This window comes from Glycine max, chromosome 14 (assembly GCF_000004515.6).
Source record: "Glycine max cultivar Williams 82 chromosome 14, Glycine_max_v4.0, whole genome shotgun sequence".
NCBI lineage: Eukaryota > Viridiplantae > Streptophyta > Magnoliopsida > Fabales > Fabaceae > Glycine > Glycine max.
Genome location: NC_038250.2, coordinates 35,705,328 through 35,717,659, shown reverse-complemented (window position 1 = coordinate 35,717,659; position 12,332 = coordinate 35,705,328).

The following is a 12,332-nucleotide window of genomic DNA, read 5'->3' as shown; positions in this document are numbered from 1 at the left end:
GGTTGTAAGGGATGGCCTTAGGCCTAGGGTGCATTCTGAAGCAATGGAGCATGCCACATTGCTCCTATTCTCTTGCTATTCATGCCCAAACATGCGCCCACCAAGTGCTCGGTGAAATGCCTCAATGACATATGGGCATGGTTTTGTGAACTTCAGATTGTGGGGCAGCTTTATATGTATAAGGACAGCACATAGAGGTTAAAATAAGTGCCCGAATGCGATTCTAGGCCTAGGAACCCAAGCCTTTAATTTCGATACAAGGAAGCATGACTTACGCCTAGGAATCTAAGTTTTGGTTTTAAATGTAAAAAGGCATGAATATTAGGACATGTTTGAGAGGTTTTTATTAGAATTTAAATTTGGCTGCCCCATGAGGAATACCTTGCACCTAGGTGGCATGGAAAATACCTTTCAACGGTATGTATATATGTGAATATATATAGCATGGAAATGCCTTGCAAAGTGTGTGAATATATGGCATAAAAATACCTTGCAAAGCGTGAATGTATAGCAAATAAATGCATTTCAAAAAATCTGTATATACGAGTAGGTAGCATAAGGAGCCTTTCAAAAAATGTACACATGTTGAATGTGGCACGAGAATGCTTCCCAAAATAAATATATATGATGGGAATTGCCTTTCAAGTGTAGATAGATGACATGAAAATTCCTTTTCAAATAAATGCAAGTGTGTGTATGACATGAGACTGGCTCACCAATGTGCATATATGTATAAATAAATATGAATGAAACAACAAAAAATTTTGTATGCTAATAAAATACTTCAAATGCGCGTATGTAATTTTTGGTAGCAAAATGCTTTGAATATGGACATGTGTAAATTTTGGCACTGTCGCAACGTGCCCTTCGCGGGCGAGCGAAGGCGAGGCTCACGGGTGCGCTTTCCAAATGAAGGAAAGATGCGCGGAGTCACCACCAACGTTTTTTTGTGGAAAACGTCGGGAAAACCGAAGGAAACCGGTCAAAATGAAAATTCTAAGTTCGGGAGTTGTATTTACGTTTGAGGAAGGTATTAGCACCTCTCACGTTTGTCTCAAAGGACAACAGCCTATTTTTTAGAATTGTTGAAATTGTTACCTTAACTTTTAGTTCTTTTTATTTTTTGAGGTCGACAAAAGCGGGGCTTTTGCTCCTACGTACCCTCCATCAAAGAGGAAATCAGACCTACGTAGTTCTTCCTTATGCATGAATCAAGTGATTCTTTTTACTTGAAGGCTGATCATTTTAAGGCGTTGGACCTTAAAAATGATTCATTTTACTTGGTAAGAAACTGAAATGATAAAACTTTCAAAACCCTATTTTTTGTGGACGAGCTTGACTAGGCGAGTTGATTTTAGCCTTAGTTTCACTTTAGTTATTAATCAATTCAATTAAGAATGAGAAATCCCAAAGAGAAAACGTCCGATTGATTTTTCGCTTTATTTTACTAAAAGGTATTTTTTGATTATTATATTATTATTTTACCTCTTTTTTGATTTCCAACGTGGTTACAGCATGACCGAACGGTCGGAATTCATTTTAACTGAAATTAACGGATGATACAATTCAAAGGATCGGTGGAAATTTATTTTATTTTTAGATTAGGCGAGAAATGACTTAAATAAATGGCTTAAGCACGTCAAAAGGGGGTATAAAAAGCAAATGAAAACGAGAATAAAAATACATGAAACAAAATGTGGACCACCACGGGTACATAGAATGAATTGAAAAGCTCGGTTTGAGGTACTTACCCGTTGAAGACTGAAGAAAACGACGAGCGAACGATGAATGTTGAAGAACGGTCGAAAATCTTCGCGTAATTACTCACGGAAACGTTACGGAAGCGCCTCGGCTTGGATTTTCTTCACAGAAATAATTTTCCTCAACAATTTCGAGAGAATGAGAAGTGCCAAGAAGGCTGAACCCTTTTCTTCTTCACTCCTCCCCCTATTTATAGCAAAATAGGGGAGGAGCTTGCCACCCAGCTCGCCCAGGCAAGCTCAGCTCGCCCAGGCGAGCAAGGTTGCTTCCTCCAGAAGCAACAGCTTTCTGGAGGAAGGATTTGGAAGGCCCAAGTGGGCCAGATTGCTATTTGTACCCCCTTTTACTAAATGCACCCCCTTATATTTTTTTTGTAATTCTTTTTCCGTAACGTTACGAAACTTTATGAATTTCGTAACGATACTTATTTTCCTTCCGCAAGGTTACGAATCCTTACGGATTATGTATTTACTCTTTTTTAGCTTTCGAAGAAGTTACGGAAACTCACGGATTGCGCAAAAACACATCTTTTCGATTTCCGCCACATCACGGAATTTGACGGATCGCGCAAGCCTGCTTCCTTTTGATTTCTGACACGTCTCGGGACTTCATTTATTGTGCAACAAAGGACGCCAAGTATCTCAAAGCGGCTAACCAAAGGTTGCATGTCATCAAGTAATAATCCCCGGACGAAATTAGGGTATGACAGTTGCCCCTCTTTACTTACCTTTTATCGGAGATAAGAGGAAAGCAAAGATAAGACACTGATTTCGTCCGTCTGGCCCTTTCCGTGATTAGTCCATGATAATTCTCGTCTCTACTCCTTCTCTTTTTTTTTTTGCACAACACAAAACAAAATACAAACAACAACAAGAACAATAAATAAATAATATACATATACACATTTGGGGAAGGAACCAATCGGTAAAATAACAAAGATCACATTTCCAGTCAAGAGGATCCGCCCTTGACGATGAAAAACTCTGGAGAATGGAGGATTGCACTCGGCAATCACTACACATGGCTCCAAACTCGTGGGTGGAGGACGCATGAACGAAAACGCAATTCATGGGGGTCCGAAAAAAAGGGTTGAGAATGGAGAATTGCACTAAGCAATCACTACGCATGGCTCCAAACTCGTGGGTGGAGGACACATGAACGAAAACACAATTCATGGGAGTCCAAAAAAAAGGGTTGAGAATGGAGAATTGCACTAAGCAATCACTACGCATGGCTCCAAACTCGTGGGTGGAGGACACATGAACGAAAACGTAATTCATGGGGCTCCGAAAAAGATTGAGAATGGAGAATTGCACTAAGCAATCACTACGCATGGCTCCAAACTCGTGGGTGGAGGACACATGAACGAAAACACAATTCATGGGGCTCCGAAAAAAGATTGAGAATGGAGAATTGCACTAAGCAATCACTACGCATGGCTCCAAACTCGAAGGTGGAGGACGCATGAACGAAAACGCAATTCATGGGGCTCCGAAAAAGATTGAGAATGGAGAATTGCACTAAGCAATCACTACGCATGGCTCCAAACTCGAAGGTGGAGGACGCATGAACGAAAACACAATTCATGGGGCTCCGAAAAAGATTGAGAATGGAGAATTGAACTAAGCAATCACTACGCATGGCTCCAAACTCGAAGGTGGAGGACGCATGAACGAAAATGCAATTCATGGGGCTCCGAAAAAGATTGAGAATGGAGAATTGCACTAAGCAATCACTACGCATGGCTCCAAACTCGAAGGTGGAGGACGCATGAACGAAAACTCAATTCATGGGGCTCTGAAAAAGATTGAGAATGGAGAATTGCACTAAGAAATCACTACGCATGGCTCCAAACTCGAAGGTGGAGGACGCATGAACGAAAACGCAATTCATGGGGCTCCGAAAAAGATTGGCAGGACCGAACGGTCCACCGGGTTTTTCCACCTAAAATGAAAACATGCTTTTTGCAAAGAAAAATAAATCATTCGCGAGAGCACCACATCTTAGAGAAACAATATACTTGTGCCAAGGGTAATCTTCCTTGTAACCGAGAATGAAGGGCAGGATGTCAACTTTTAGCTTTTAAGTGAACATGCAGGGGAAACGTCGGGCTAAGCTGAAAATAAATCACTCATAGTGTATAAAACTCACACATGCAAGTGTTTTATCCTATTCCCAAACCATAACTGCACCACGACTCTATTTTGCACACGACTTCCTATTGAATCAAAGATCAAACGTACGATCATGGACCAATAGGATTTTCTCGAGGTTAGTGTTTTTGGAGAGGAAGCTGGGTGTTTCGGTCTTTTCCTCTTTGTTCATGTGGGATGGGATATTGCCAGTCGAGAATGATTTTGAGTGGCAATCTGGCTTGAAGAATTTTTGTCCTCTTTCTTTCATTGATCGAGAATTGCTTCTTTTCCCTTTTCACTTCTTTTTGATCTTTGATCGGGAATCCTTCTTTCCTTTCTTCTGTTCTTTTCTTTATTTTCATCTCTTTTTTCCTTTTTTCTTTCTTTCCATTTCTTCCTTTTCTTTCTTTTCACTTTTCCTTCCCCATCCCTTTCTTTGGGAAATCAGGTTTTAGCATTCTATTTGCTCTCCCTTGAGGAGATTCCGCTGTCCTTCGCTTCGGGGGAAAGGATGAGGATTCCTTTTTTATAGGCCAAGGTTCAAAAAGGTCTAAGGTTGTGTCTCAATGGGGTCTTTTATCGTGGGAACCCCAATCTTGATATCCGGGGCAAAACAAATTTGGGTGTCAAGGTGTCGATTTTGGGCCGAACTTCCATATTATTCCATAAGGCACGCGTGACAATGATGATTTGAAAACAATGTGCAAAATTAGTCATGGCTACAGCCAGGTGGACCCTCAAGCATCCCGTTTATGGCATTGTGATACTATGGTTGGGAATTTACACAGACAGACCCAACGTTTCCAAGTTATGTTCTTTCATCAGTTCAATGAATTCATCCATCCTTATCTCGGTTCATTCCGGAAAATAAACTCTTAGCATCAGCCCCTTGTTTCCAGAAGATACGTTTGCTCTTTACGAATGATTTATACTTCTTAACTAAAACATGTCGACCTTCATGGTCTTTCTTTCTTTTTTCCTTTTTGTTTTATTTTTATATATATTCACTAAAATTATACACCTGTGGTCCTTTATGAGGAAAACTTTTCTTTGTACATCTACATGACAAACTTTTTCTGTACACGCATTAGAACTCTTTCTCTTTATGTCACACGACCTATATACAAACCCTATTTACATTCAAAGATTTTTTTCATTTTTCCCAACACACACTTATGGTTCACACAAAAGTTTCTTCATATACACTCGTTACTCACACACAAAAGAATTCCTTTCCACGCGTCATTTACACACAAAAAATCCTTTTATACACATTTTCCTTCTTCTTTGTATACGCAGACATTTTATTCACAACGCTTCTCTCTTTTTATTAGGATTTTTGGTTCATTTGATTTTTTAGGACGACGTTCCTAAATGAAAAAAACTCTACACGGTTCCGGAATTTCAACAAACATTATTGACAATCAACGAAACAAGTACCGACGTAACAACTCAAACGATATGTATGTACAAAACAAAAGTCAAAACATGAAACAAACGTTAGTCCCTTAGTCAAACAAAAATATATAACAAGAAAAATGGAAACAAAAAGAAATATGGACCAAGGGATCTCCCAATCATGTGGCTCCGCTCCCTCCTAAGAAATCAAGTAAATCAGCCATCTCCTCGTCCTCGCGGGCCTCATCTGCCTCGTCGGGAGCCTCTGCTGGTGCCTCTGCGGGTGCCTCTCCTGCCCGGGCCTCAGACCAATCTCCAGGCCATGCGACCTCTGCCCTGAACTGGTCCGGAGTAGGGCACAGAAAAGAAGTAAAACCCTGGCTCTGCAGGCTGAGGCTCATCTGGTAAAGACAATCATGGGTCTGAACATGAGCCCGGTGGTTGGCCGCCTGCTGGAGAACCAAATGCCGCAAATACTACTCTGTATCAAACGATTCGGCTGGACCAGCCTGATGAGGTGGCGGCGCGTCTGCGGCCTGCAGAGCATCCCCCTGGGCCTGTCTCTGCACGCAATACTTCTCAATAAAAGCTCGGGTGATGGGCGGCCGAATCACCTTGCTAGGTGCGACGGGGACTCCGAACGACTGGCAGAGTCCTGTGATCAAGGCGGGAAATCCCAGGGCCCTGTTGGACTTATCCGGGTCCAGAGGGTGCCTGGTAGGCGCCATACCTGCAAATATATAGATGGCATCAGTGATTAACTGAGCCACGTGAAAGCTCATCCGCATCAGGATGGCGTACACCAGCTGACACTTCGGCAGGGGGAGGTTGGAATTATGGTCGCTGGGCTGGATGTTGCTGAGCAGCAAAGTCATCCAGATCTGAGTTAGGGTGGTCATGTTGGTGCGCATGATCCGCACCCGTCCCCCGGCAGCAGTCCGGGCAAAATCCTGCCCCGGTATACATAGCAAATGGGCGATGGCCTCCTCATCGAACCCATCGGACCGGTTCCTCCTCTGGTCATACTCGCACTCCTGACCCTCTTCCAGCACTAAAGGAAATCCAAGGAGCTAGCCGATAGCATCTGCATCAAACGGGATCCACTGACCCCTCACCCAGGACCTCATATCTCGCACGCCCTCCTCTGTAGGCCAAGCATTGGCATAAAATTCGAGGACTATGTCTGGATCGAACTTGGCCATGGGGGTGACCAGTGATGCCCACCGCCGGCGAACTATCTCCTCCTGGAAATCGGTATACTCGTCGTCCCTGAGCTGGACGCGTCGCTCCCGGAGAAATGACCATCCCTTGATGGCCTCGAAGCGCTGCTGGTGTTCAGCGCTCCTAAAGCGGTGACTATCATACTCGGGAGCGGAACTAGTTCCTTCGGCCGCTTTATCCTTCCTGGATCTCTTTGAGGCAAGTTTCCTCGGGGCCATTTCCCGTGAGAACAAACATTTAGAAGTTAGTTTTACAAGATAATGCTTATCTTAACGCAAAAAACGTCATGCTAACCCCCCCCCCCCCCCCGGTTTAGAACGGACTCATGCGCATGTTTAAAGTAACACATTTATGCACATGTGTATGTGTAGAATATCCATAGAGGCCATCCAACACATTCTAGTTGTCATACATATATACATGCATTTGAAAAGAACACACACTCTCACGCTCAAAGCATTGCGTCAAAATTTAAACTTAACTATGTCCTAAACATTTGCTATTTACAAACTACCTACATATGTTTGAAATATACATCATACAAATTTTTATTGTTTCACTCACATTTATTCATACTGGCAAGCTATTTACATTATGCACACACTTGCATTCAAAAGGGAATTCCGTGCTATCATACATTCATTTAGGAAGACAATCATTCACACTTTGCTAGGAACTTCATGCTCCTTATATTTACCTATGTATACACACTATTGCAAGGTGTTTTCCACGCTACCTCCATGTAAAGTATCAAACATGGGGCAGCCCAAATTTGAGCAAAAAAACTCTCACAAGCAAATCCTAATTTTCATGTTTTTCTAATTCTAAAACCAAATTTTGGATTCCTAGCCATAAGCATGTTTCCTTGCATTGAAGCTACAAGTTTGGGTTCCTAAGCTTGGAATTGCATTTGGGCACCTATTTTGAATCTCCTATGCTGTACCTACATATAAGAAACAGTCCCACTCTCCCAATTTTACAAAATCATATTCATACATCATTGGGGCATTTCACCGAGCACTTGGCGAGCGCATCTTTGGACATAAATTACAAGAGGATGGGGACAATGTGGCATGCCCCATTGCTTCAGAATACAGCATAGGCCTAAGGCCTTCTCATTCAAATCCTCAACTCAAGAAAGCAAGCATAAAAACAAACCAAAACTGCCCCATAAATATAAGCACATTCTCACAATTTGGAGCACCAAAAGATGAAGAAAATATACCAATGGGAAGCTAAAAACATCAAGGATTGAATACTTACTTGTTGGAGTGAATAATAACACCAAAAATGAAAGCAAAAGGAAACCAAAAGTGGCTCGAGGGAGCAAAAACCGCAAGCCTTCGTGAGTCCTTTCTTTTGAATGAGGGGGGGAGTTTTTGGATGCAAAAACGTCCCCCTCCCTCGTTTTTATATTTTGCATGCAGGGGTTGCTCGCCCAGGCGATCTAACCTGCCATTTTTTTTAGAAGGGGAACATTAACCATGTCTCCTCCTTCCTTATGGGTTAGCGTTTGCCCACTCGAACCTGCTTAAATTAGAATTAGGTGTCGACTACTTATTTAAAACAAACAATAGTAAAAGAAACTACGAACGCAAAGGATACTGGGCTACCCTGCAGCGACGTTCTCTGCTTGTTTAGCGCCGGGAAGGGGCAACGATCGGTCGGTCGTGACCCTAGCCCCACTTGCATCCGTCTCTATGTACCTGTAAGTAGGAAACAAATAATATGCGGCCAATCGTGACCGGTCATCGTCTCACCTTGGTTGATTTCTGCCATTGACTTGTCTTGACTTCTGACCGTGGCCTGAGACGATTCTGGTCCTTGCTATCACAAGATATGCATGTGCATGTGCATGTATGAATGTTTCTAATGCGATGATTTTATTTTAGTGAAGGCTGGTTAGATTCAATTTTAAATAAGCGTTTGGGGCACCCCATACACCGAGCGAAGAGGGCTCAAGTTATAACAAATCTTAAAACACAAGGTTTGGAACCAAAGGGAGGACTGAAACCTTGCCCATCTTTTCTTTTCAAAGAAACGAGACAAATACAGTGAATGGGAATCCCTAGAGGAAACCAAAAGGAACGAGAACAACTCAGAAATAAAAAACATGCAACGGTCCTCTCGATTGCCCCAGACTTCAAGCGTAATATTGTTTAACTACATCGGAGTTCACGGGCGAGGGCAGCTCCTCGTCATCCATGTTGGTGAGTATCAGAGCACCCCCAGAAAAAGCTCTTTTCACCACGAAAGGTCCTTCATAATTTGGGGCCCACTTGCCTCGACTATCCTTAACAGCGTGGGACATCTTTTTCAGCACGAGGTCCCCCTCGTTGAACTTGCGCGGACGTACCTTCTTGTCGAATGCGTTCTTTACTCTTCGTTGATACAGACGCCCATGGCTCATGGCTGTCAAACGCTTACCTTCAATGAGGTTGAGTTGGTCGTAGCGTGCTTGAGCCCATTCCGACTCTTCTAGGCCGGATTCTGCTATTATCCTCTGAGAAGGAACTTCCACCTCAAATGGGAGTACTGCTTCCATCCCATAAACTAAGGAATACGGTGTTGCCCCAGTAGAAGTTCGTACTGAGGTTCTATATCCGTGCAGGGCGAAAGGCAACATCTCATGCCAATCTTTGTATGACACTGTCATCTTTTGAACAATCTTCTTAATATTCTTATTCGCAGCCTCTACAGCTCCATTCATCTTTGGCCGATAAGGGGTAGAGTTATGATGCTGGATCTTGAAGTCTTCGCACATCTCCTGCATCATCTTATTGTTCAGATTGGTGCCATTGTCAGTAATGATCTTCCTGGGGAATCCGTATCGACAAATCAACTCCTTCTTTATGAATCTAACTACCACATTCCTTGTGACATTAGTATAAGAAGCTGCTTCGACCCATTTGGTGAAGTAATCTATCGCCACAAGAATGAAGCGGTGACCATTCGACGCTTTGGGTTCGATGGCCCCAATGACATCTATTCCCCACATGGAAAAAGGCCAAGGGGCGGACATAACATTCAGAGGATGTGGCGGAACATTGACATTGTCCGCGTATGCCTGACATTTATGGCATTTCCTTACATGAGCGCAACAATCGCTTTCCATGGTGAGCCAATAATAACCGGCCCTAAGGATTTTTCTGGCCATAGCATGCCCATTGGCATGTGTCCCAAAGGAACCCTCGTGGATCTCTTTAATCATGAAGTTCGCCTCTTTGGCATCTACACATCGTAGGAGGTTCATGTCGTGGTTTCGTTTGTACAGGATGGTACCACTTACAAAGAAACTAGTAGCCAATCTCCTCAACGTCCTTTTGTCATTGTCAAAAATCCCTGGTGGGTATTCTTTGTTCTCGACATACTGCTTGATGTAGAAATACCACGGTTTCCCATCCCGCTCTTCCTCTATTGCATAACAATATGCCGACCTGCCTTGAGATTTGAATTTCATGTACGGCAGATCCCCGTGTGGGGCAAGTTGAAACATGGATGCTAGGGTGGCTAATGCATCAGCCATTTGATTCTCTTCCCGGTGTGTGTAGTGGAAGGAAATGTCGTCAAAGTACTTGGCTAACCTCAAGATGTGAGTTTGATAGGGTATCAACTTCGGATCCATAGTTTCCCATTCTCCTTTCAACTGGCGTATCACCAAAGTTGAGTCTCCATACACCTTGAGTAGTTTTACATCAAAATCAATAGCCGCCTGAACCCCGAGGGCGCATGCTTCGTACTCGGCCATATTGTTGGTACAATCAAAACCTAGCCTAGCCATGAAAGGAATACACTGATCATCCGGGGATACAAGGACTGCCCCTACTCCGTGGCCCAAAGCATTAGATGCCCCATCGAAGCAAACAATCCATTTGTCTATGTCCTCGTGCGTCCGCTTCTCTTCAAACAGGGCCATGATATCTTCATCTGGGAACTCGGGGTGCATCGGCCTATAATCCTGGAGGGGTTGCTGGGCCAAATAATCTGCTAAGGCACTTCCCTTTACCGCCTTTTGGGTGACGTAAACGATGTCGAATTCAGATAATAGTACCTGCCACCTAGCGATTCGTCCCGTGAGGGCCGTTTTTTCAAAGATGTATTTCACGGGATCCATTTTGGAAATAAGCCACGTGGTATGGCTGAGCATGTACTGCCTAAGCCGATGTGATGCCCATACCAGAGCACAACATGTCCTTTCCAGCATTGAGTAATTCATCTCACATGCGGTAAACTTCTTGCTCAGATAGTAGATGGCTTGCTCCTTTTTCCCAGAATCATCATGCCGACCCAACACGCACCCCATAGACTCTTCCAACACGGTCATTACAGGAAAAGAGGTCTTTCTGTTACAGGTGGCATGAGCACCGGGGGATTTGCGAGACTCTGTTTGATCTTCTAGAAGGCCTCTTGGCAGTCACTGTTCCATAGGACCACTTGGTTCTTACGTAATAGCTTAAAAATAGGCTCACAGGTAGGGGTGAGTTGTGAGAAAAATCTCGCGATATAATTCAACCTGCCTAAAAACCCCCGAACCTGCTTTTCCGTCCGTGGTTCTGGCATTTCAAGGATGGTCTTTACTTTCTCGGGATCTATCTCTATCCCTTTCTGACTTACGATAAATCCTAGCAGCTTCCCCGACTTCACCCCAAAGGTGCATTTGGTTGGGTTTAGTTTTAATTGGTATTTCCGTAACCTTCCAAACAGCTTACGCAGATTGACAAGGTGTTCGTCCTCAGTCCGAGACTTGGCAATCATGTCATCTACGTAGACCTCTATTTCCTTATGCATCATATCATGGAACAATGCCACCATGGCACGCTGATAGGTTGCCCCAGCATTTTTCAGCCCGGAGGCCATCACTTTATAGCAGAATGTCCCCCATAGGGTGATGAAAGTGGTCTTCTCTACATCTTCGGGTGCCATCTTTATTTGATTGTACCCCAAGAAACCATCCATAAAAGAGAAAAGGGCGAATTTGGCTGTATTATCCACCAATATATCAATGTGTGGCAGGGGAAAATTGTCTTTAGGACTGGCTCGGTTCAAGTCCCGGTAGTCCACACACATTCGAACCTTGCCGTCCTTTTTCGGGACTGGGACAATATTGGCCACCCATTCTGGGTATCGAGCCACAGCTAAAAAACCTGCATCAAACTGCTTCCTTACTTCTTTAATTTTTAAAGACATCTCGGGTCTCATTCTTCGTAACTTTTGCTTAACTGGGGAAGACCCAGGATTCAAAGGCAACTTATGCTGCACAATGTCGGCATCCTGACCGGGCATGTCTTGATATGACCATGCAAAGACATCTTGATACTCTTTAAGAAGGGTTATCAAGCCTTGGTGGATAGGTGCGGTCATACCGGTTCCTACCTTTACTTCTTTCTTTTCCTCCGTGGTCCCCAAGTTTACCAATTCGGTTTCTTCTTGGTGAGGCTTCATTTCACGTTCTTCCTGAGCGACCAACCTCTCCAACTTTGGCGACAGGACGTCCTCTTCCTCTTCCTCGTTTATCGTTTGGCTTATATCTCGATCGAAATCTATTGTCAAACCCTCGTTGTTAGGATCCTCAAAGAATCGACCCTCATATCTATACCAAACAAGACAAAAGAAACAAAAACATGCAAAATGATATGAGAAAAGGTGGTACTGCAAGAACAGATGAAACAAGATCTCTTTGTTTATTTAATAAGGTAGGTTCCACAAAACAAAAGAGAAAGGAAATCTATAGGCTCTAATTACATTGAATCAGCGGTATAGACTTCTGACTGGCTTATCACGCGCCAGTTCCCCACTTGGGAATCGGGGTGGCATAGT